Here is a 25,662-nt window from a genome sequence, read left to right on the forward strand (position 1 = left end):
TGAGGTGCAATTAGCTTCCCAGTCCAAGAATAATTACAATTCTTTCTTCAGTTATGATCATGTCTGATACATGGGTGTTCCAGTCTCACAAACAAGGTAAGCATAGCTGAAGCCTTTTGCGGCAAGTGGCACATCGAGCAAGCTTCAGAAGAAAAGTAAAAAAAAATAAATACAAAATGAAAGAGGAAATAAGATTAAACAATTACACCAAGCCATACATAATGGGAGGACAAAGGCAATACAAAACAAAGTACCAGTTTAATCATAAATGGTGCCACATATGCAGAGAGAGAGAGAGAGAGAGAGAGAGAGAAGGTATAGCAAACCTCCTGGTTAACAAACATAGCTTCAACTTTAATACCAGTCATGAATACCTGACTTGACTATATTCAGCTTTAATATTTACAATTGCTCAATACACATCTGTAGGATTTTCACCTCCTGACATTCCCTGATCCAACAATCAAGGGTATCCCATTTCCTCCTTTGGAGATCGTTATAGTGATGACAGCATTGTTCTGCAGTCATGGGATACCTGTTGCACTAGATAAAGCCATAGCCACACTATTCTAGGCCTCATACTTGTGCTGAGAGCCTGTATACTTGCCCTGCAAGAGGCGAGGGCCATGCTATTTGGCAACGTGCCCACCAAAGACCTTGGAACATCCCATCCCTGTGCTTGGAAGCACAATCCCTCTCCAACGACAGCATCTATGTCTATAAAAGATCAAGCTTGATGTCTAATGTGCATTTCCCTCAAATTCCACCTTAAATATCATGTTTTCCCACCAATTGCATGCATTGTGCTTACTGAGAGTGTGCACTGTCTGCATTTTGATACATTTGAAAAAGCTGCACTTCACTTACACTTACCATCATGTAATCACAGACAGTCAAGTGCATTTGTTTATGTGATGGTAAGCAGAGTGCAGCTTTTTTCAAACGTATCATAAACTGTGTGTGCATTCTCAAGGTTATGTCACACACAACCACTTGTTCAACTCTGTTATTCACCTGGGAGAGTAAATATAATGTGATGTGGAAAAAAAGTAATTAAAGTAAAATTTGTATGGAATACACAGTATTCAAACCCAGGACAATGTGTGCAGTAGTCCTCAACTTACAGATCTTGCTATCAGAACATTTTGACAACACTTGTCTATGTCGCACTTCATTTGTATAATCTGCAGTATCTCACCAGTATAAAAAAAAGAGTTTGCATACCCTGTATTAGAATCCAGGACCATCTGCACTCCAGTTCTAGACTTAAAACCTGTCGCTACAGGATTAGTTACATGATGTCTCCTATATTAGTATTCATTGTTAACTTTACTTTATAAGCACAGCACTGCCTCACATACCAGGTTTGCATGATACCCAGTAGTATTAATTGAATACATCTAGTTACTATTCTTGGATGTCTGGATCATGTCTGATACATGGGTGTTCCAGTCTCACAAACAAGGTAAGCATAGCTAAAGCCTTTTGCGGCAAGTGGCACATCGAGCAAGTTTCAGAAGAAAAGTAAAAAAATAAATAAATACAAAATGAAAGAGGAAATAAGATTAAACAATTACACCAAGCCATACATAATGGGAGGACAAAGGCACGCAAAAATAAGGGCAGTTTTGACATATTCTTCTTACAAACTTAGAAAATTGATAGACTAACAGATTTTGCATTGGCATGAATTTTCTGCAGTGAAAGAAGGCTGAATCTCAAATGTCTGTTATTATTTCCTGACTTTAGTCCTCAAAGATTTGGCAATGATTCGCCAGTAAACCACAGTTTGATGAGTAACAGGCCAAAAATATGAAGCAGACATCTGGACATTCTGGGAAAGTCTGTACAGATGAGAAGTATGCGGACATGCGATCTGCATTCACAGAGAGGTTTCATGGCTAGATGCACTGGTTCACACCCAAAACTATGTTTTAGCATGCCCAGCTTCATTAATATCGATTGCACACCACTTCCACAGACACTACATCCTGTGCATGGTACCATTCTGTGAAAGCTCTACACGAACCCTACATGGAGTTTACTGAATCCTGTGGATTAATTTTCTAAACCTAGTTGTTGGGATAAAAGTTTTTGTGTTAATATGCATTTTTTGAATGATTTCTGAAATTCAAATGTATGTCATTATTAAGTGGTGTCAATCCTCAAAGATTTGCCAGAAAACCACTATGAGACAAAAATCTGGACAGTCTGCTAAAATCTGTACAGTTGAGAGGTATCTGACAACTGATGCTAGATGAATCATGACAGTTCTATGTTCTTCCTCCAGACAAATAATCAGGACATCATATTCTTCTCAAAAAATAAAACCACAAGGTGTATGAAAGATGACTGCATGATATAAACTCATTTTAGCATTGTTTGATGAAAGCATGGATTAATGAGGTTTGGCAACAAACCAATTTGTCCAGGGACATCTTCAGTAGGGGTTAGACAAATATATCAGCAGAGGTAAGAGGGTGGGGGGATGAAAGGGTTAAATGGAAGGAGGATTGATTGGGAGGAAATGAGGTAAGGAGTGGGAAGGGGCTTAAGGGGCTTAGACAAGACCAGCTGGGTAAGGAATAAAATTTTGGTGTGAACTTGCTGAGGCAAGGTATGCCCATGATGACCTGGGTAGTGTTGGGAGGCAGGCTTTGGAAAGTATGTGGTAAGTTGGTAGATTAGCCATATGGCCAACTGTGTGTGTTTTTTTTTTTTTTTTTTTTTGTCATGGGTTACTTCGGGGCTCAAGGGGACTTCTGTAGGACTGAGCCAATTTATTAATTTAATGTTAGTAGTGTGTTTGCTTGAAGGGAGTTAGTTTATTAACTTGTCCAGGGTTATTTACTAGGCTTGGTAGCATTGGAATTGGTGTCCGTTCATTGGTAGCATCAGGTTGTTCTGAGAGGATGAATGGTGTTTATCTTGCTGGAGAGTGCGAGGTTGAATGTGAGCTTGCGGGAGTTGAAGTGGTAATTTTTGCATTGGAATTGGTGTTCGTTCATTGGTAGCATCAGGTTGTTCTGAAAGGATTAATGGTCTTTATCTTGCTGGAGAGTGTGAGGTTAAATGTGAGCTTGGGGGAGTTGAAGTGGTAATTTTCGCAAGTTGTCTCAGTTTTCTTGTTGAGCTAGACTGCTGACCTGGACATTCCAGCTCTTATTGTCATTGTTCATCCATGTACAGCAGCATGGATGTTGAGTCTTGGTTCGCGGGCTTGTGGCAGGCGTCTTTGCAGCGCATTCTCAGTTGTGGCCTTTAAGGGGGTTGACCATTATTCATTTCATGCTGTTTGGCTGCATAACAGTACTTCCTTGCAGAATTAGAGTAAAACAGCAACAAACATCATACAAAAGATATTTGTGTGTATTTTATTTTGTCTGAGAGGAAGGCAGATGGTAACTGACAGTATGTATCTTTAGCTGCTAGTTCATGTGTCATTTGATAATATGTTGCTTACTTTGGCCGTAGTTAATACATTCCATTAATTATAATCATTGACATGACAAAGATAATTGTACTGTGCATTCTCCCTTATAAGTTGTATGTTTGGTATTAGGTGTTTCGAGGTTTATCTTCAATATTAAAATACTTTTGGATAAAATTGATGGGACAGAAAGTGGTGATAGTGCTCAAAACAGAGTTATTTATTGAATATTTTTTGGAATTAGGCACGGTCAGGAAGAATTAACAACAGGAACAAGCACAGGGATAAGTTTGCCAACCAGAAACTTGTGGCAGGGTTAACTGAGCGGACATTTATGCAGTGTATGTTCATACACATACAAAAAAAAAAATAATAAGAAGAAAATAATTGTTTTTGCACAATGTTAGAATTGCAGCAAGGGAGTATGCATAGTAGATAGGTGCATTGCTGACTGTGGCTGTCTTTTGCTCTATGGGGGAGGGAAGTACATTTAGTGACTGGAGCTATTTATGGACATTGGTTATTCTGCAAATACTAATGCAGCTTCCGTGGTAATACCTTTGTTATTGTATGATTTGGTTTCAGGTTTTGGTTTTTAGGCTGCATTGCTGTGCAGTACATGCCTGGTTTACATGTTGAGGTTGCCTGGTTTGAGTGGTGGTGGGAGTGACTGGATTTCATAATGGCACACATACCCTGAGACCATAGGGGTTAATGGGTTTTAGCATCTCTAGGAACGGCAATGTTGTTTTGGTTTGTGGGGTACACCGGGGATTTAGACATGGTACAAAGAGTCTGTTTCTTGCCAGGTGAATCTTGAAGGAGTAAGGATCGTAAACATGGCTGGTTATGGAGGCTTGTAGTATTTTGTTTACAGGATGGCATGTTTGCTCATTCGAAGTATGACAGCAATATTCTGGGCAATTATTTTGTATTACACTTTGGGGGATTCTAATGTTTGTTGATGTGGTGGAGAATCTTTGATTAGAGTTTCAAGTGAGTTTAAGCTGTTCTGCACATTAACTTCAACCTTTAAAATTTTACGTGTGTTTATGTAATTGAGTTGTATAACTCAGCAAGTCAGTAATTAGGAGAGGGTGAAAACATGTAAAGATTGCTGGAATAGCTGTTTCCATATATATAGGGTAATTCCATTTTATGGATAACCTTTTCAGGACACTTGTGTTCACTAAACATGAGATGGAGGTGGATGGGTTACATGTGGAAGACAAAATGGTGCTCTGGTGGATCTTTGTTCAGGTGGCAGCTCGTCATGCTGGCTTTGTGGGTGATGAGGAGGGCTATCACTGTTGTGGCTTGGGGAGTCTCTTCTGAGGTACAGTGGGGGTTGTTTCAGCCATGAATAGCTGTTCACGGACTGTAGTTTTTCTGTTAACGAGTAACCCTGAGTATGCGTGTTGTACCCTTCAGTTTTAACCATATTGTCTATGTTCAGATGTCCATTAAACTGATAAGTAAATATTTGCCGGCTGTAGCAGTACAGAGTAGGATTATGTGACCTTCATTTTGCCAACTCCCCAACTTCAAACTGCTGAATGATATTCCATCATAGGCAAAACTGGTGAATTATACTTAATAAATAATGCAAATAATGAGCAGTTGAAGAATTAGTTTACTTCAGGAAAGGTATATTAGTTCACATTCTCTAGTGCAGTCAGTGCTTCAAGTATTAGAACTAATATTTTAAAAGTGGCCCCAATTGTCCCTGATTGTCTGGTTTATCCATGATTCTGCTGGGATTTTTCCCCTGATTGGTTGGTTGAGATAGTTATCTATCTGGTTAACTTTGGCAGTTAGGAAGGAGTTAGGGTGAGGATGATGGCACTGATTCAGGTTGTTGCTGTGGTTAGGTGGCGCCTGAGCAGTCATCCACCTACCTCTAGATTGTGTATTAACTTTTGTGCATAACCTGTTATTGCAAAGAGACAAAACATTTTCTTTAACATCAACAAAGACATGATTAGATAAAAGGCACAGAGAAAGGAATTGCAGGTAGTGCCTCCATACAGGATGTTAAAAAGACTAAATGCATTTGGACTAGGGATTTGGGGATGAAAATATTTAGTAGCTTTGAAAGTTTAGAGTTTTGTCGAGGGAGGGTGGAGAGTGTGTGCCCAGGAAGGCTGTCTGTTAAGGGTGGAGGTGTGGTCCAGCGTCAATGGCCATTGGAGGAGGGTTATGGTGGCTTTCCATTGCACAGCTAAACACTAGCTTAGATGCACTGTTGAGCCACCTGGTTTTCTTGTTATGGGAATAACCCCTTTTGATATATTGACAGGCTGAAAGCATTAGTGCCCATGCCTGCAACATTTGTATGTATATTTTTATGATATTTGCTATCACTCTTTACAGCCTTGGTGTTTAGCTAATTATGTATAAGGGAAGCCAGTTCAGCAGGGACACAATTGGAATCCCAGGGGGGTATTTTCTGTTTATCATCCAGTTAACCAGTTTGTGCTTTAAGAGGGGATAAGAGGTACTCTGACATGGAGAGGGAAGCTATTTCACAGATGGGGGAGTCTCTGGGACATAAATCTGTCCTGCTAACAAATCCTATCGATGTCACAGACCAAGTTGAGGTCGCGCTTGTGAGTTACTCGGGTGCACTTCTGTTATGCTACCAGCTTTCTAGGCTTGGGGAGGAATATTTTCAAGCTGTCCCTATTTGGGCTTTTGTCACTCCTTCTCCAATTCTTCTGGCTTTGCACTGATATGGTTCTATTGCATTAAAGGATACATGTTGATACAAGGAGTGACGGACAGCAGAGAATTTTATTGGTTGTGCATGTGTAATTCATTTAGTGCACTAGATACATCAGTAGGGTAGTAGTAGGGGTTATGTACATACCATTCAACTGTGACATGGCTGCAGCATCTCTGGGGTTTTCTGCTCGATGTCTTGGAGCCATTTACATAACATGGTGGGCTTAGGGCAAATCAGGGAGAGTTGCATTCAGAGAGTGGTTTCTGCCATTTGTGTTTTGATTTTCATGCTCCCTAAGAAACTGCAATATTACAAACAGCATGTGAAAGGAAACGGTGGGTAAACAAATGGGGGGGGGGGCTTGAAAGCTGTTTTTATATTGAGGTGTTGTCATACCTTTCAAGTGTATAGATTTTTACAGAATTTTCAGATTTTGCTTCATAGTTGGGTTTGTTTTTCATAGAGTTCTGTTTTTTTTTTTTTTTTTGGCAATTAGTGTCAAAGCATTACAGACTGACATTAGGATATAATGAAAGACATTTGAGTTTATCACTTTATACCATTCAGAGGATACCTCAGCCCCCCCTTTTATTTATGGCTTTTGAACACTTATTGCGTTAAGAGGTTGAGAAGTTGGGGCATTGTCCACGTTACCTGGGCTAGGAGGTCGAGAGCTGTGTGTTTCTAGACCTTGTCACTTGGTTCATTGCCTGCAAGCTGAAGGAGAGCAGATGAGCAGAATGTGGTGCAATATACTAATGGTTTATGGCTTAGTAACAGCTTCAATGGGGATGGTGAAGCAGGCTATAAAAAAATAAAAAATAATAAAAAATTGGGGGAAAGAGTAGAAAGGGAGCCCTAACTCACTCTTACATTGCAAATAGTTGATGGGGGGAATATGGCAGTGGGTCCCCTTGACAGTACTCAATGTTAAGATGTTAGTTTATGGCTGTGCATTAACAGTTTCTTTTCTTTTACAGATCAATGACTGATGAGCGCATAGTGAACATTGTGCCATTAGTGAATTGATGGACAGTGAGGTCGTAAAAGGATCAGTTGGTGACATGAAAGTGATGAAGTGATGGATGCTGCTTGGCTGGAGTGGTGGACAAGAGGGGCACAGGTGAACTACTGTTAGGTACTCATTAAGCCATGTCAAGCTTGTGGCGGCAGGGAGTACTATGGAGGTGAGGTTGAGGTGAGTTAAGGGCAGAGTAGAGGGAGTGGATGGGGTTGTTTACGGGGAGCTTGGAATTGTCCACGGTTGGGTGGAGTCTCAATTTGGTTATTATGGATTGGATTTTGAGAGGCATGGTAGTTGGGTTGACCTTTATGTGGAAGGTTAAGCAGAGGGGCTGCTCAGTGGCCACTGTTACTTTGATTGGATGTGGCAGATGGGGGGGCTGGTAGTCAGAAGGATGTATGTGATTGGGTTCCCCCTTACGGTTAAGTTAAGGGTTAGACAGAACATTGTAAAGAGGGAAAGGGGGTTCATTGGGATTTGCATTTGTTACAACTGTGACCGGAGGTGTTGGGTTGGAGGGTATAAATTGGAGGGTTGGTTTTGGTGGCTTGGATGGCAGGGAGGATTATTAGATTATTTTTAACAGTTTCATCAACTGGTGTTTTTGCTAATTATATGACAGGGTTCTGGTTGATGGGGATCCAGTTTGGTTTACAGTGGATGGGTACACCGAATGATGTTTGGCTTAGTGATTAGGTTGTTGGAAAATTTGGTAAGAGTGAGGGGGAACATCCTTTGAAGGGCAGAGAAGAGGGACAAGTCTGTCCTCTTCTGCTCCCCCTCTGGTGTGTGGATGTTTATTTCAATAAGTTGGGAAAGGAAAGTGAGCAGTTGGAGGCAATAAGTAGTAAATATAAGTGACCGGAGGTAAGGACACTGCTTATTTGGTTGGAGGGGTAATTCGGTAAAAAGTATATGAAGTGAGTTGCTGGACGCTGATTTATAAGTAAAGGACGTGGAGGGATGGGTAATTCAATATTTATTTATTATTTATTTATTGTTTGTTACCGGGTTAGTCCAGCTAGGCTTGTGGCCCATTTTCAGTGGAGACCCGAGGAGAAAAGCTCCAATACATAATATAAAGTACATAGGTTTGCATCATTATAATATATCTAAATATACATAATATGTATCATTATACGATGTAGGTTCAAAAAGTTGTAAACTTACTAAGGCAGAATTTCAGAGAGTTGCCACATTAATAATAGATAAAGTGAGTAGCATGTGTCAATATTAGTCTGTACAGGAGTAACAGTTTTACAAATTGTATATACACACTGGTTTGCAATTTAGAGCTTGTCAGTTTTGAGAATATGAGTAAGGTAGGCCAGCGGCATGCATGCAAAAGATTTTTGGAAAGATGTTCTGAGCAAGATCTCTGAATTTTGTTAAAGTTGGCAATGAAATTATGATTTTAGGTGTGGAGTTAGCAGTGTAGGTGTTTTAGGTGGGAGCATGTGAAGGACATTCCCATTTAGAGGAGAGATGGGAGAGAAGCATGGATTTCAAGTTGTTGTGGTTAGGTATATTATGTAATGGTGTGGGGAGATTGGTCCATAGCTTGGCTACGGTGTGGGATAGTAGTAGTTTGCCAGGTGGGTGGATTAGTTTGTGTACATGTAGGAGGTTTTGGCCTTTGTATCTCAGGGTGTGGGTAGGTGTGTAGTGTGTTAGAGATTTAGCAAGAGAGGGGCATTCTGTTGGTTTAAAGATGAGTTTGGGGGCTGTTGTAAGTTGTAGGTACTTTAGGTGGTTGTGGAGTTCTAGCCAGTTTAGGGCGTGTAGGGAGTGACAGTGATAGGAAAAGTTCTTAAAATTGGTTGCAAATTTGCAGATTTTGTTGTAACAGGCCTCGAGTTTAGAAAGGAGGCCGAGTTGTAGGTTGGAGAATAGGGGAGCACCATACAAGAGAGAGGGGAGAAGGAAGATAGATGCAAGGTTATGACAGGAGGATGGAGTAAGGTAGTAGTTGTGTCTGTAGAGGAGACCAATTTTCTGGTGGGTTTTTTTGATTGTTGAGAGGATGTGGGAGTCGAATTTTAGGTTTTCATCTATGGTAATGCTAAGTAGCTTGGTACTAGGAAAGATTTCTAGAGGGGTGTTATTGTGGCTTTTGATGGAAAATTGGACCTTGTGGAACTGGGAGGTTTTGGTGGGAGTGAATATCATTAGTTTTGTTTTGTTGGCATTTAGGGCCAGGTGATGAGATTGCATCCATGATTCAGTTTTGGAGAAAGCTGTTTGGGTATTGAGTAGAAGTTTGGAGGAGCAGGAGGCTGAGCAGATGATAGTGGAGTCATCTGAGTATTGGATGATTGAGGCTTCAGGGATGGAGAGGTGGAAGTTGTTAATGAATAAGTTGAAGAGGAGAGGGTCAAGTACTGAACCTTGGGGAACTCCTGTGGGTGTAGGTAAGAAAGGGGAGGTTGATTCTTTCCATTGTACAGCCTGTTTGTGCATGGAAAGGTAGCTGGAGAACCAGTTTAGGGTTGAGGGAAATAGATGCAAGTGTTAGAGCTGGGACAAGAGGAGGGAATGGGATATTGTGTCAAATGCCTTTGAGAAGTCAAGAAAAAGAGAAGATATGTATTTGCCGCTCTCACATGCTAGGTTGACTGTTTCTAGGAAGGAAAGGAGGGCTGCCATGGTGCTGTGGTCAGGGTGGAAGCTGTGCTGGGTGGGAGAGAGGAGTTTGTGTTGGATTAGGTAGGGCATGAGCTGGGAGTGGATGGTTTTCTCTAGAATTTTAGAGAGAAGAGAGAGTATAGCTATGGGTCTGAAGTTGGTAGTGTCTGTGTTCTTACCACCTTTGTGGAGAGGAACTATGAATGCATGAAGCCAGATGGTTGGTGCATAGGATTCCTGAATGGATCTATTTATGAGGATGGATATGGGCTAGGCTATTGATTCGGCTGATATTTGAAGAAAATTTGCTGGAAGATTGTCAGGGGCATTGCGGCATGGTTTTAGCTTTTGCAGTAGTCTTTTTATAGTATAGGTGGAGACAGGTTTAAGGGAGAATAGGGGGGAGGAGGGTGGTGAGAGAGGGGGTTTGGGGGCAGGGTGAGGAGTTAGTATTAGTGGATGGATTGGGGAAAGTGGAGGATAATTTAGCTATGCAATCAATGAAAAATGTGTTGAAGTTAGTGGCTCTTTCAAGACTTGAGAGGTTAGGATTGGGGCAGGGGTTGAAATTATTACCAGGGTTGTGTATTGAGGAGATGGATGTCCAGAATTTCTTTGGATTGTTTGAGTGCTTGTATTGCAGATTGCTGTAGTAGTTTTTGCGATCTTTTGTTATTGATTTTTTGGCCAGGTTGCAAAGATGTTTATATTCTTGGAGGGTGCTGGGTTTTTTTGTTTTTGGTACAGTTTCCACTTTTTGTTTCTTTAATTCATTATTAGTTTAGTTTCTTGGGATAGCCAGGGGCAGGAATTTGTTTTGATATGTTTGGTTTGTAAAGGGGTTAGTTTATCAAGTAAGGTAAGGAAATTTTGGTTAAAATATGTGACAGCATTATCTAGTGGAAAGCTTTTCAGTGGAGACCAATTAGTAACCTTGAGGCATTCAGAGAAGATTTTGGGGTTGAAGGAAGATAGGTTACGGGATTGCTTGAAAATGTGTTGTTTTTCTATGTGGGAGGGTAGACGGTCTGTGAAGGCTGGTAAGTGGTCACCTAGGGGGTCTGGTAGTATACCAGCTTTGGAGATATGGTTGGGGTGTGTTGTTAATATCCAATCTAAGATGGTACCGGAGGAACCATCTTTGTTTGGCCTAGTAAGGTGGTCTATTAGTTGGGTGAAATTGTAGAGGTTGATAGAGTGAGATGGGGTATCTATGAGGAAGGAGGCCCAGTTAATATTTACATCACCAAGAATGTAGGTTTCATTTTTGATGTTAGAGCAAAACCAAGAGAGGATGTCTTCTAGAGTTTTGGTATTGTCTCCAGGTGGGATGTAGATGGAGCAGATGCAGATGGATTTGTAGTTGTTAAGTTTTAAAAGGCCCACAGTCATTTCTGCATTAGCAAAAGTTGGGATGGGGTTGGTCAATGGAGTAAAAGTGAGAGTGGAGGGGTAGATAATTGCTACGCCTCCTCCTTTTCTATGAGTCCTATCATTGCGTATGATGTGGTAGCCTGGGGGGAGGATTTCATTATTTCTGATGGAGGGTTTATAAAGGACTATGAAGTGAGTTGTTGGACACTGCTTCATAACTAAAGTGAGTACAGGTATGGACGCTGCTTACTGGGTCAGTATGAGTAAAGTCATGCTGCCCTGATTAACATTACAGGGATGTTTATGATGTGATTAAAATCAGCTGTACTATGTTCAGTTGTAATTAATAATATTGTTTATCAAAGCCATATTATGGAAGTTTAATAAAGGTCATCAAATATCATTCGGTGTGATGTGTTTTATTGAAGGGGACCAGGACAAAAGTTATTTGTAACGCTAAACACGTGTTTATATCATACAGTCATCTTTCATACTCCTTGTGGCATTATTTTTTGAATTTCTTAAAGGTTTAAGGTTTGTTTAACGTTATCACTTTACAAAATTGTGACCAGATTTTTTTACTGTATTTACTCATATTCTTCTACTGACTAATAATGCAATGTTCATGAGGAGGAGTTTATTTGGATGAGTGCTGTAAAGCTGAATTTTGAGTCTTATAAAACCGAAATAATTTGACAGAATGGCCTAAAAGACATGAGTCACTTCCAAGGGTGTTTTGTGTGTGCCTTAAGTGGCAATGTCCTTAGAGCTGACATTAAAAGTAACTGGAGTACAGGGATGCGACTCCTTACATGTAATGAAGGTATGAAGGGCCTCTTCCCTACAGAAAAGCAACTTTATTTAAAAGACTTGCAATCAGGTACTTGACACCAGGAAAACAAATCAGCTACTTTGCATGTTTACCACAATAGTATTCATTTATATAATCAACCTTTATCCAATTGAAGGTATACAGCATTCCCGGAGTATTATCTTACAAATGAGATGTCAGTATGAGAGCCCCCCCCAGACTGCCTAATGTGGTAGTAGTTTTGGCAAATAGAAATTGATGTTACCCATTAATGTCCAGAGAGTGTGCCTGCAATCCTACTCATATTTCTCTTGTGTAACACAAAAAGCACCCTGTGTCTCCCTGCAAAGAAATCCTATTTTTATTGGGAAAAAAACGACCAGCAAATGTGAACCTGTTTGAAGTAGTGAACCTCAGAATGGTTTTCATCAAGCCTGAGTTCACTTACCCTTCCCTAGAGATGTGTGAAATGGATGCAGTTTTCAACAAAATGAGAAATTGGTTTGCTTTTATCCATTCCAGCACAAAATGTTCCATCACATATGTTTGCCACCACCTCAGAACAAAGATAATATCCTTTTCTTAAGGATTTATGACAGTTCTACAACTGTGACATCATGTTGCAGTTATGATTAATTGCCTTGATTACTGTATAACAGAAAGAAGAAAATCCTAATACTCACAAAATAGACTGACTTAAAAGGAGATCCATAACATATTGAACTTTTATGAACTAGCATATTTTCCGTACTCATGACTATGGCTATGTTTTTTGTTCTTTCGTAATCTCACAGTAGTAGAAGCAGCTTCTTCTAAAGGAGGCATTATAAAACTGTCTTTTAAGAAATGAATTGTGGCAGTAACTGTTTTCTTTAACTTCTAATGATGCATCTCTATATATGGTTTTCTAAATAATAGGCCTTGTGCTACTGTGAGGAAGACCTTGTAGTGATAAGAAGGTTTAAAAAATACATTTCAGTGCTTTTTTTATTTGATGTTATAATATATGTATATATAAAAAAAAAAAAACAGAATGAATTATTTAATGTTATTTCGGTTATAAATTACAATGTCTTGTGATCTGAGATTCATGCTCCTGGTCATTGTCAGGAAAACATAACAAACAGAATGGATTGAGGCAACAATGAACTGATATTATAATAGATCAAAGTTTCCACATATGAAGGGGTGAAATAAATACATTTCTCATAAGGGCATCTCATGATTTGCATTTATACTGTGTGACCAAACATAAAAATGTTAGAATAACTGTGTTGTAAATGTGATGTCAGATGGTGCTTGTCAGAAAGCTAAACTAATTTAGAGAAGGTGGTTACTAACTTATTACAGCTGGTATTATAATACATAGAAAGCATAAAAGGTGTGCTTAACAATGTTATCTGGCAGCAAATGAAATTTGGTGAATTGAAATATTTCTTATGTTATCGGTTAGATTCCAAAAGAGCTACTTTCAGTATAAGTGGCTTACTTCGGTGTAAGGCCTAACTATAAACAAGCTTACATCGAGGGCTAGATTCCAAAAGATCTGCTCTTAGCCAGCAAGTCTTTTGCAATCGGGCCTGGTGAGTTAATTCTAAGACTGTGCATGGCTTCCTGCAAAAACAATTGGGCCTAACAATACAAAACTTTCTTTCAGATATGTATTAAAACTGCTTGCTCTACAAATTAATTGACATTAGTTTTAAATTTGTAAAGCTGTGTAAGGAATTAAAACAAAACCAAACAGCATGCCAAAGGATAAATGCCTCACTGAATGAAAAGAAGCTTAAATAAAATAATCCAACAATGTATACAACGAAGCAAACACGTAGAAGGACCATAAAAGTAAACTTCAAGCATGTTTATTAAAATGAACCCAGTGCACAAGAACAGGCAAGCACTTTCACAGTTAGCTTCATCAGACCAAAATATTTTTTTATTGTGATATTTTACCATGTGACTTTCATCATGCAGTTTCATTGGCCAGGTTTCTGTATTTAAACACGGTTATGGGGTGTGCAATATTTTGGTCTGATGAAGCTAACTGTGAAAGCGCTTAACTGTTCTTGTGTACTGGGTTCATTTTAACAATGAAAACATTCTGGAGCATTTCTCCCCGGGCCTCCGCTGAAAACAGGCTCTGTGGAACCTAGTCGGACTTTCCCGGTCAACAAATGAAAAAAAAAAAAAAAAAAACAAATGTGCTTGAAGTTTATTTTTATGGTCTTTCTATGTGTTTGCTTCATTGCATATACTGATGGATTATCTGTGTAAGGAATTGTTTTTATATGTACTTCAAATAATTACCTGGTTTTCTTCATATTCCATATTACTTCAGTCACCATTAGAAACATTTGTTAGCTAAAAACAGAAATGCATTCATTAACCTTTATAAAGACTGAGCAAAAAGAACGTTTGACTGAAATGAGATTGCTGCCATTGCTTGACTTAGGTTTAGATTCCCTATGCAATGCTCTGTGTTGGTTCAGTGGACCTGCAGCTGGCTTAGTCGTTTTTTCTGGCATAATTTACTGACTGAATACAACTGAGTGCACCTTGTTTGGTAAAGTCCACTAAGAAGTCAGATAGAAGAGTAGCCATGTGACCATTATGGCATAGCTGTACTTGGCTGTATTACATATTATAACAAAATTGACCGGACATGCAGTGTGCTGAAGAATGGTAGGTAGCAGCATGGATGAGGATGATAATTATAAAACTCGAGATTAGAACTAGTGACTGGCTTCTGTAAATATATGGTCAATTAACAACTAGAACAAAAAATAAATGTTTAAAGAGGATACTACATGCAGTGAGTACAATATTCAAATTGGAAGACCTAAACCAACTATTAACTCAAGAGAACCATAGGAAGTGTATGTGACAGAATGCAAGGCTTTGAAAGGCCGCAAAATTTTACTGTACAGAACAAACTACAACATCTGTCACAACAACTAGTCCCCATGCTTTAGGCTTAGAGGAAGAATTAATTTATTACCATAAGCAGCTTATGCATTGTACTGGATTGAACAGGTTTAAACTATGACAATTAAAACTGCATATATCTTAAAAAACTGAAGACATTCCCAAGGATTTACTAACAGCTTCAGTGCGGATTCTGTCCTCATTATTGGTTAACTTGCATGCCAATTAATCACAGTTAACTACTGAAAAGTGCATATCCGCACATCCTATGGTAGTTAACTGTTGTGGCTGCATTATGTAAGTACAGGCATCGCTCCCCCCTCTGTCATTCTCAAATGCGCACATGCACACACACACACACACACATACACACACACACACAGACACACACAGACACACACATGCACACACACACACACACACACACACACACACACACACACACACACACACACACACACACACACACACATTCAAGCAAACAGTAAAACTTATACATGTGCACACACCAAGTATGCCCTATGTAACCCTGTTGTCAGAACGTCCATGATTTGCAAGAAATTCAGAGATGATTACAGTCAGTCCTGAATGCCAGTTCATATTCCAAAATCTCAGGAGTTCAGGAGGGATGCTTAGCGCTCTCTGCCCTCTCCCATACATGATGATCCATTTCAGGCATTGTATAATGCTGTGATACTAAATATGTATATATATATATATATATATATATAGGGTCTACTTGATATGGTCGAAATTTCAAAATGTCGACTTTCATATGGCAGAGACCATATGATCGACATTTGAAATCTCAACCATACAAGTAAAACACAAACACAAACTTAACTTAATGCTGCTCCACCCCCCCCCCCCACACCCCCTGTAACTTAAATACACCAACTCCGAGATTGCACTGCAGTGTAGAAGTGTAAATCTTTCCATTCTGCACTGTAGCATGATGCTGGTTCCCCATGGTCGACATTTCAAATGTCGATCATATGGTCTCGGCCACATGAATGTCGACATTTTGAAATGTCGACCATTAGAAGGGGACCCATATATATATATATATATATATATATATATATATATATATGTATATATATATATATATATATATATATATATATATGTAACAACATCTGCTGCACTAATGTATGACTTAGTGCAACAAGCTAATGCAAGGGTTGCTCATGTCAAGGGCACACAGTCCAAACTCCCCTCACCATGCATTTATTTATTTATTATTTTTAATTACATATTTTTTAAAACATACCTCTGGTGTCTAGTGTTCCTTCACCCTTGATCTCCATTCTGTTTACATGCTGCTAAAGCATGAGACATTATATTCATCCCTGGTGTCTAGTGCTTCCCTCTGATCCTTGTCCTGTTTTAAGTGCTGTCACATGTAAATAGGAGTTATCCCTGATCTCTAGTGCTTCCTCCCACTCCCCTTCTCAAACTGTTTTAAGCAGCATTAAGGCACAGGACCTTTATACATGGTGGCTAGTTGTTCTCCACACCCAATAATGCAGGCTCTGCTGCTTAGTTAGAGCTATGTGAAGGTGTGACAGCCACCCCTACTCAAACACTTACATATACAAACATCCATTACGCACTTATACACACACTCACACACACACACACACACACACACACACACACACACACACACACACACACACACACACACACACACTCTCAAAATAGTCTCTTCCCAACCTGATAGCATTCACTCATGCAACTCCTCTGCCTCCTCTACTGCTGCCTCTGCAGGCAGACACACACTCAGACATGCAGCCCCTCAGATACATGCATGTATGCACCTCCTAAATGTATCTTACCACTAAGCAGCCCAGTACTTGATACATACCTCTGCTGCAATGGAGGAACATGGCCTTCTGTCCATGCTCATTACCGTGACATGAAAGGAGTAACCATGCTATTCTACATGCCTGAGTGAATTTATGAATCATTTGACACATACATACCTTCGCAGAGGCAGATCTGGAGTCAAAGGCACATAGCTAATTAACATATGCCTTTTCCCTAAACTACTTCTTTAGCATAAAGCATGACTCTGGAGACAGCCCAATGTGATGCTGTATGTCTGTGCAAAAACACCATGTAAAAGGCTGTATCAGAATACAAAAATATCATCACAATGTAAACAAAACATGTACACCTGATGTTGACTGAGACACTGCCAGCCCAGCTGTCTGGAATTTTGTAAATAATTCTATGTCATTTGTGAATATTGATATGATTTATATAGAACTGCAAGAAGATTAACTTATAAAACTTCAAGAAAATATGTTGAAATTAAGTGCTTTACGATGTGCTATAAAAGTTAGTTTCAATGCAGAAAGAAGACAGGATGTCTAGAACTAGAAGTTTTTCCTATTGTCCTGGAGAGAAGTAATTACTAGGTTTAAAATGTAAAAGTGTTTAGTTGTTTTATGACTTCATGTTCTGGGCAAACTTCTGAGAGATATGTACTTCTCATGCAGAGATGTTAAAATTATGTTAGTTTCTGTTAGCCTGGGAACTGAAGGCAGGTGACAAAGCATGATGTCATCCAAGTTGACCCAGCAGTAATGTTTGATAGTAATTTAAGAACTCTCTCAGAGAGAGACTGTGTGCTTTTTGTATCTTATCTTGGACCTAGTAAGAACATCCACTCATCATCTGCATTTGCCTTGCTAATAGTAAGTAACTAGCGTACAGTGATTTCTTTTAGATATAGTTAGGAAAATAGTCAAGATTAGTTTAGATGTTTTCTGTATTTTAAGACTGTCCTGCAATGTTGTTTTAAAATATTTCCTGTGAGTCTGAACTCTGTAGTTACTGTGTTGATTGAGTATTGTCTTGTTCTTTTATTATTTATTATTAAATATATTTAAACCTATCTTTGTGGCTGATATTTGTGAGACATATTTAAGCACTTAGAGTACTTGCATTTGTATTTGGTGACATTGTACAGGCCACTCCTAAATAGCCTTGCTGTTGGTCACACTCACCATTTGGATAATAGTAACATTACACAGTAGGAATGGTCACCCTTTGGGAAGGGCCTTAAAGTAACTGATAAGTGGTTCTGGTGGCAGTGATAACTACCTTATGGTCTGGGCAGCAGGAGGCATAGTTAATAACCCTGTGCCAGCCTTTCCCCAGTGTGTGTTTGTGTATAAATCAAATCTCAAAGTGTGTGTGTGTGTGTGTGTGTGTGTGTGTGTGTGTGTGTGTGTGTGTGTGTGTGTGTGTGTGTGTGAGCTACTTGGGCAGGGACACGGAGCACTGGTTGGACAGAGAGAGAGTGTTGAGAGGACTTGGCTTGCAACCCTGGATAAGGACTCAACTCTATAGCTGTGCCAGTGAGGAGTCTTATTGGTGATCTGGAGAAAGATGGAGAAAGTAGCCTCAGACTGACTGTGATTTATGTGTGCTCTTAAGGGAAACTGTACTTTACTGTCTGTGTACTTGTCATCCTCCCATTGTGCATGGCCCTCACTGTTGCCAGTGGTGAGGAATGAGGCTCCTTGATGACGGGGCCAGTGCAGGGGTATCACATTGACCTTTATGAATTTGGCCCATAGTCTGCAGGCTAAAAATAGTTTAATAAATTGCTCCAGTTTATCATGACCAAGGACTCAGAATATCTGTATATGTGAAAAATCCATTCGAGTTCTTGGCATATTCCAACATTTATCAAATAAAATTAGCAAAACACTCAGTGATCTGGATATGCACTGAACTCTGGGCTCAGTGAAGGCAATGACATTTCTTGAGCTGTATGAAATAATCTATACTCATATAACAAGGAACTGTCAAAAGAGCTCATTTATGGTATAGCTCATGACTTTTGTGAAATGGAAGTTTGTTATCTTCTATCGAGGTATGTAAACACAGAGGCCACTACATTCCTACTTAAGAAGAATAATGACTGCATCTTTTCTAGCATCTGTAGACCTGTTTCACCTTTATTCTTGTTGATTTTTCAAAGCACATTTTAATTTAATTTACTTACCTATATCCACATGGGAACATTCAGATGTGCTGAGTCCATTTGCTCTGAAAGGCAATGGATACCCCTTGCCTTACTTCAAAAGGTATAGTCATAATCTCTGTAATACAAACAGGTGAAAATATCAATAAATAAAGGCAGGAAATTCTGTGACATAAACAAGTATGAAAGAATTTGCCCCATGGACTTTCTAACACCAAACAAAGATAATCACAGCAGTGATAAATTATATTTCAGTGAGTGGTATTTATATATGCGCTTTACAATCAGTAGACAGCAAAACAATTGATGTAAGGAATAAATACAGGTGTTAATTCCTGAAAAAGTTAGTTAGCCCAAACCATAGCATAATTTAATGCTTAAGACTTGATTTGCTAAGATGTAAGCTAACTCCGAGGGTTAAGGCTATGAGCTGTTAGCTCACTTCATCATATAGTCTTGGATATAACTCACTCAGTTTAGAGTTACAAGGTGTCAGTCTCAGCAAATGGTATACTTAACCAAATATCTACAGATAGTAGCACCACACTGAGTATCTATTTATTAAATATATCTGATCCCATCCCCTGCAGGGCCATCAAGCTCCTATAAGTCATTGACACATTTTTTCTATTCTCTTGTCCCATGCTACAGCATATTTTGATGTGTTAAACTTGGTTTTCAAAGGAAAAGGATTTACATATTTAGAGTTGTAGATAACACGTACATCATCCACACCCAAAAATACCCACACACTCATCTTTGTCCTTGTATTCTTAACTGTCCTCACCATTTTAAATAACACATTGGCTTAATCACTGATGAGTAAGTTCACCTTTATCTGGACATCAGTGCCCAACTTTACTTTGATTGTGATCACATTCAGAATTCTATCGTTCTTTCTAAACATCAGCTGGCTAAACCTATTAATGATAAAAGCTCAATGTCGCCTCCAACTTCTTTTTTTATTATAGTGAGAGAATCACTAAGTTTGTACTTGGCAGACTCAGCTTCCTGATGAGCATTACCTTCTACATCCTATTCCCAAAACTTATTCTATCCCACAATCTGTCTTTCCCCTTGATATATTTTGCAGGTATTCCCTTATATAAATCCATCACTATTCCAGTCTTTTTCTTACTTTAACTGTCAGACCACACAATCAGATTTGTAACCATGCCCATTCCCTTATCATCTTCATGGGCTGGTGCATTTCTTTCTGACCATGCATTCAGTATCATTCATTATGCAGACCCCTACTCTCTTCCATCTTAATGCATCATTTATTAATAAACTACATCTCAACACCAGGATGTTCCACTGTACCAATTTTCTCATTGGCCCAAGTTTCTAAATATTACCAGTGTCCAGCCTTCCTCCTACATCAGTAATTGGAACTCCTCCACCTTCTTGTCAGTGAAGGTTCCTCTTTGAGTTGACAAAGCAGCAGGTGATGTGTTGACAAAGGGTGGATAGCTGGAAGTTTTACCTGGTTTATTTTCTCCAAGTCTTTTGGGTTTCTAACACAGTGACTGCAATGGACCCCATTCCTAAGTCAAAGTATGAATAAAGTTCATGAAAATACTTTTGTTCAATCTTTGATGTTAGCCAAACGTGCTCTTCTCAGCACCCGCAATGTGCCCAGAACTGATCCTTCTGTAGTTCATATGGAGCTACATGAATCGGTAGCATATCAAAATAATAATATCTTTTTTATGAGACACATTGCTCATACTACTATTGGAAATATCTGGGTATCCTTCTTTCATATTGTCCTTGTTTCTGCCAGAAAAATCCTGGTATTTTATGACTCAGTGTGTTTCTCTGTACTTAAAACACTTTAATCATTGGTTGTAGCAATTTCAACGATCAGTGCTATTTTTGTCCTCTATTTCATTGAGTACTACATCTGGTTTTGCCATATCTATTTTTTTTAACTATTTGTAATAGGTAATCCCATATGATATAAACTTCATCATTCACTATAAGGCTTTGTGGCTCATGTTTCCAAAGCTTATCAGCTACTTCAGTATTGTTAACCTTGTGCACTCTTTAATAGTCTTGTCACATATGCCTTGCAGTATACAGGCTCTCTGCTATTAGTGTATCACACTCAGCAACAAGATGTACGACTCTATCCAGTTCTGTTTTACAGAATCTACATTTGTCTGTTTCTCACACATTTTCAATGGACTTTGTAAACCAATATGTGCGTAGTCCACTATCATGGGTCGTTAATGTTATCCTTTCATTTTCAGGTTTAAATTCACATCTCTTTAACCAGATCCTGATCAACATGAGGTTGTTCCATTAGTTTTCTCTGCTTGCAATTATATTTATGCCTTTTCAACATTTCTTGTCTTTAAGAATGAATCAGTTGTGAAGGAAACAAAAGTGGTAATAATTTGGAGCAACTGTTTTTGCCATAGGGATGAGCTGTATATATGATATTGGTTATGTTGTTTACTGAGGAGGTGAACTGGATTAAGACATGCCTGAAAAGGCAATTTTTTTTATGAATAGTATAAAAACACCAGGCATTGAGCCCCCCAGCTAGCATAGGTAGGTTGCGCCAAGAGGGGCAACTGTTCTGGATGCAAAGTATTGGGAGGGACAAAATCAGCAGATGCTGATCTGTAATGCAGTACTGGCTTTTAAAAACAGGTATTGCATTTGCAGTCAAACCCGAGTTCTGCTGTGCTATGTGTGTGCCATAAACTCTACTTGCCACATTGTAGCAAGCAGTTTACTATGGTTAAAAGTAAAAAAAAACAAAAAAAAAAACTTTTTTTAATTAAAACCTGAGAACTGTATTGCACCTTGTAGGCTGTGTATATATATATATATATTAAAAAAAATATATATATATATATATATATAGGTTCATAGGTTCATACTAGGCTATCTGCCCCAGGGCATTTATAAGCCTAGCCCATAGTTATGTGGCTTTCGCCACCCCCTTTAGTTTGAATAAAACTATGCCTATTATTTTGCTGTGCCTCTGTCAAGCAGTGACACTGAAGTAATCCCTGGGGTATATCTGCGATCTCCCATCCATTGGTCAAGATTCCTCTTGAACAAGGCCAGCGAGGTGCTCTGCCTCACATGTACCGGGATTTTGTTCCACAGCATAGGGAGTCTCTGGGTGATGAATCTGTCCCTCCAGCACGTTCTATTAATAACCATGTCAAGGTTTAAGTCTCCCACCCTTGTGGTTCTGAGGGATCTAGATTTTTTGAAGTGAAGCATATTCATCAAATCTGGGTTTGACATGTCCTTATATGTCAGGCACAGGTCACCTCTGAGCAAGCGGTATGAGACTGAATAGAGCTGGAGTTCTTTCAGTCGGGCAGCATAAGACATATTTTTGAGACCCTTTATCCTTTTGGTGAGGAACTTTTGGGGCCTTTCCAGCTGCTGCAGGTGTCGGGTCAGATACATTCCGAATGGGGCATTGTACTCAATCATAGGTCTAATGAGTGATGAGTACAGGGGGACGATGACCTCCCTTGATCTAGATGTGAATCCCTTCATGATCAGGTGGGCAATGTAGAAGGTTTTCCTAACTACTTTAGCAACATGAGTGTCAAATGAAAGGCTACTGTCAACCTGGGTCCCCAGATCCCTGATGACTTCTTCTGTGCTCAGTGGATTGCCACCTATATGGTAGCTAGGGTAACCTTGTTTTTCCCGAAGGGTATGACTATGCATTTCTTGGCGTTTAACTTTAGGCCATGGCTCTGGCACCAGTTATCCGTTTCTGTGAGACCCTTCTGAAGGATATCTGTGTCAGATGTGTTTTCGACTATGGCGCCCAGTTTGCAGTCATCTGCAAACTTTGTCAGCCATAACCCTCCTGTGTTTGCTTGTACTTCAGAAAAGTAGATGCCGAACAAGAGTGGACCCAGGACTGAGCCCTGTGGGACACCACTTGTGACAGGCTTTGAGTCTGACATGGCTCCAGCAACTCTGACCCTGTGGGTTCTGTCACTTAGCCAGTTTGCAACCCATCTTGTGATGTATGGGTTTACATTCAAGCTGATGTGTTTTTCGATGATACCCGAGTGGGGTATTGTGTCAAAGGCCTTTTCCAGGTCGATGTAGGCTGTATGGACTGCCTTTCCCTCATCAATGGCCTTGGTGACTGTCTCGAAAAAGTCAACCAAGTTTAAAAGGCATGATCTGCCTTTGACAAAGCCAAACTGGGTTGGATCCAAAGCCTGCAAGTTCCCTATGTCTTTATTTATGAGTTCCATTATGATCCTCTCCATGGCTTTGCAGATAAGGCTTGTCAAACTAATGGGACGGTAATTTCCAGGGTCGGTGGAGGCACCGCCCTTGTGAAGTGGGACCACAGTCGCCGTGCGCCACTCCTTGGGTATGTATCCTGAGGTGAGGCTAAGATTAAACAGCTGTCCTAACTGCGGGTGTAATTCCTCATTGAGTTCGTGGAGCACACAGCTGGGGACACCATCCGGTCCCATGGATGCTGTGTTTTTTGCCTTGGAGAGAGCAGTTCTCACCTGGGCGTTGGAGATGTTTGGGGGGCTACAATCCTCTGGTATAGATATCTCTCCTTTTGGGGAGGGGAAGAAGTTTGCAATGAACCTGTCAGCCAGTATGTTGGCAATGTGTGTAGGTTCAGTAATCTTCACATCATTTTGAACTAATTCTGAGCATATCTGGGAGTTTCCTCCTAGGTTTCTAACATAGCTAAAGAAGGCCTTATGATTGTCTTTTGAGTCCTTGGCGATTTTTCTCTCAAAATTTGCCTTGGATGATTTTATGAGAGCTCTTAGTTTTTTACTTATAATGATCAAAGGTGTCTTACCTTTCAAGGATTTTGCTCTATCTTGTAGTAGCTTCCTCCTTTTGTTGTAGAGCTTGTTTACGGCTGGGGTCCACCAGACTGGACGCTTGCCTTTGGTACAAAGAGTCTTAGTTTTGTTTGGGATTGCCTGATCCATGCAGTCCTGTAGGTGCTGGTAGAAGGCATTTGTAAATGATTCAGCGGTTTGAGTAATGTTTACCACTGGCTCAGGGGCCTTAAAGGAGATCACACTAGTTTTTAGAAGTGTGAAGTTGGCTTTTGAGAAGTTTTTCACTGTGGTCTTTTTTATTTCAGGTGGGGGCGGGATGAGGACCTCCTACATATATATATATATATATATATATATAAATATATATATATATATATATATATATATATATATATATATATACACGTGTGTGTGTGTGTGTGTGTGTGTGTGTGTGTGTATTTATATATATATATATATATATATATATATATATATATATATATATATATATATATATATATATATATATATATATATATATATATATATGGTTCCACTTTAGAATCTCAAATTACTGAAAACTCTAACTACATATGGTCGAGACCATATGATTGAGTTTTCAGAAACTCAAAATTCCAAAGTGAAAGAACAAAAAAAAAAAGTAAAACACATCATTTCTGCAGGGGGGGCAATCCCCCTGCACCCCCACACCCCCCCTACTTAAATATACCAACTCTGAAATTGCACTACAATGGGGAAAAGGGAAATCTCCCATTCTGCACTGTATGCAGAAGTGCAGAACAGGAGATTTCTCATTTCCTTGCTATAGTGTGATAATAGAGATGGTATCTTTAAGTAGGGAGGGTGCAGGGGGACTTGCCCCCTGCAAAAAACTTATTTTCAACTAACATGAAGTTTTTTTTTTTTTTTAACACTTCACAATTAATGATTTTCTGAAAACTCAATCATATGGTCTTGACCATATGAAGTTCAAGTTTTCAGTAATTCGAGATTCTGAAGTGGAACCATATATACACATACAGTATATTATTTTTAATAAAATGGAGGAGGGTCAGGAAAGGGCACAGAAAAGGGATCTGAATGGCTGTGCAGGAGGGAAGGTGGCTATGTTGTACATCTGGCCACTGGACTGGTATGTCAGTAGAAAGAACATCCAATTTTATTTTTTCCTCTTCAATGAAGGAGCTGGGGGGGTGGGGTCATGGATTTGTAGGTGATTGGTGTAGTATAGTAATTCATATTTTATTTATTTATTTGTTTGTTTATTTATTTATTTATGTTTTGTTTTTCACTGAGGGTGTGGGACATTGGTTTATGGTACTGGTACTGGGTGCTAGTTGAGCCAGCAACACTTCTTTCTCCATGTACATACACACAGTTTCTGTCACAGTGTTTAAAATAACAAAAGAAGTCTGAGAGTTTGAACTGCCAGATGGTCAGTTAACAGCTGAATTGTTGACCAATTGAAAGTAGTGCCTGGAGTCTTACAAGTCAAACAAAAGACACAGAAGAAGGTTTCACTTTTGTCTACTTATTCATTTATACTGAAAAAAAAATGCCAAAATCATGAATTGAAACTATATGTTTAAAAAAATATATTATTATGTCCTTTGGGAAAATTTCTACCCTGGGTAAGTGCGGGTCGATATTAGAAGACCGAAAGATTACTTCAGCGAATGCTCACATGAGCGAAAACGCTAGTAATCAAACTGCTTATTGTGATGGGCTGCACCCCCCCATACCCCCTGCTAACTACATATTCCAACTCCAAGATCACACTACAGTGAGGAAATGGCAAATATCCCACTCCTCACTGTACCGCAACCCCACAAACACCCTTTTGTTTACCAGCATTTTCGCTCATGTGGGCGTTCACTGAAGTAAACTTTTGGTGTTATAATATAGACCTGGTAACTGCATACATG

The sequence above is a fragment of the Protopterus annectens genome, chromosome 7.part0 (genome assembly GCF_019279795.1).
Source record: "Protopterus annectens isolate FY-2018-M chromosome 7.part0, PAN1.0, whole genome shotgun sequence".
NCBI lineage: Eukaryota > Metazoa > Chordata > Ceratodontiformes > Protopteridae > Protopterus > Protopterus annectens.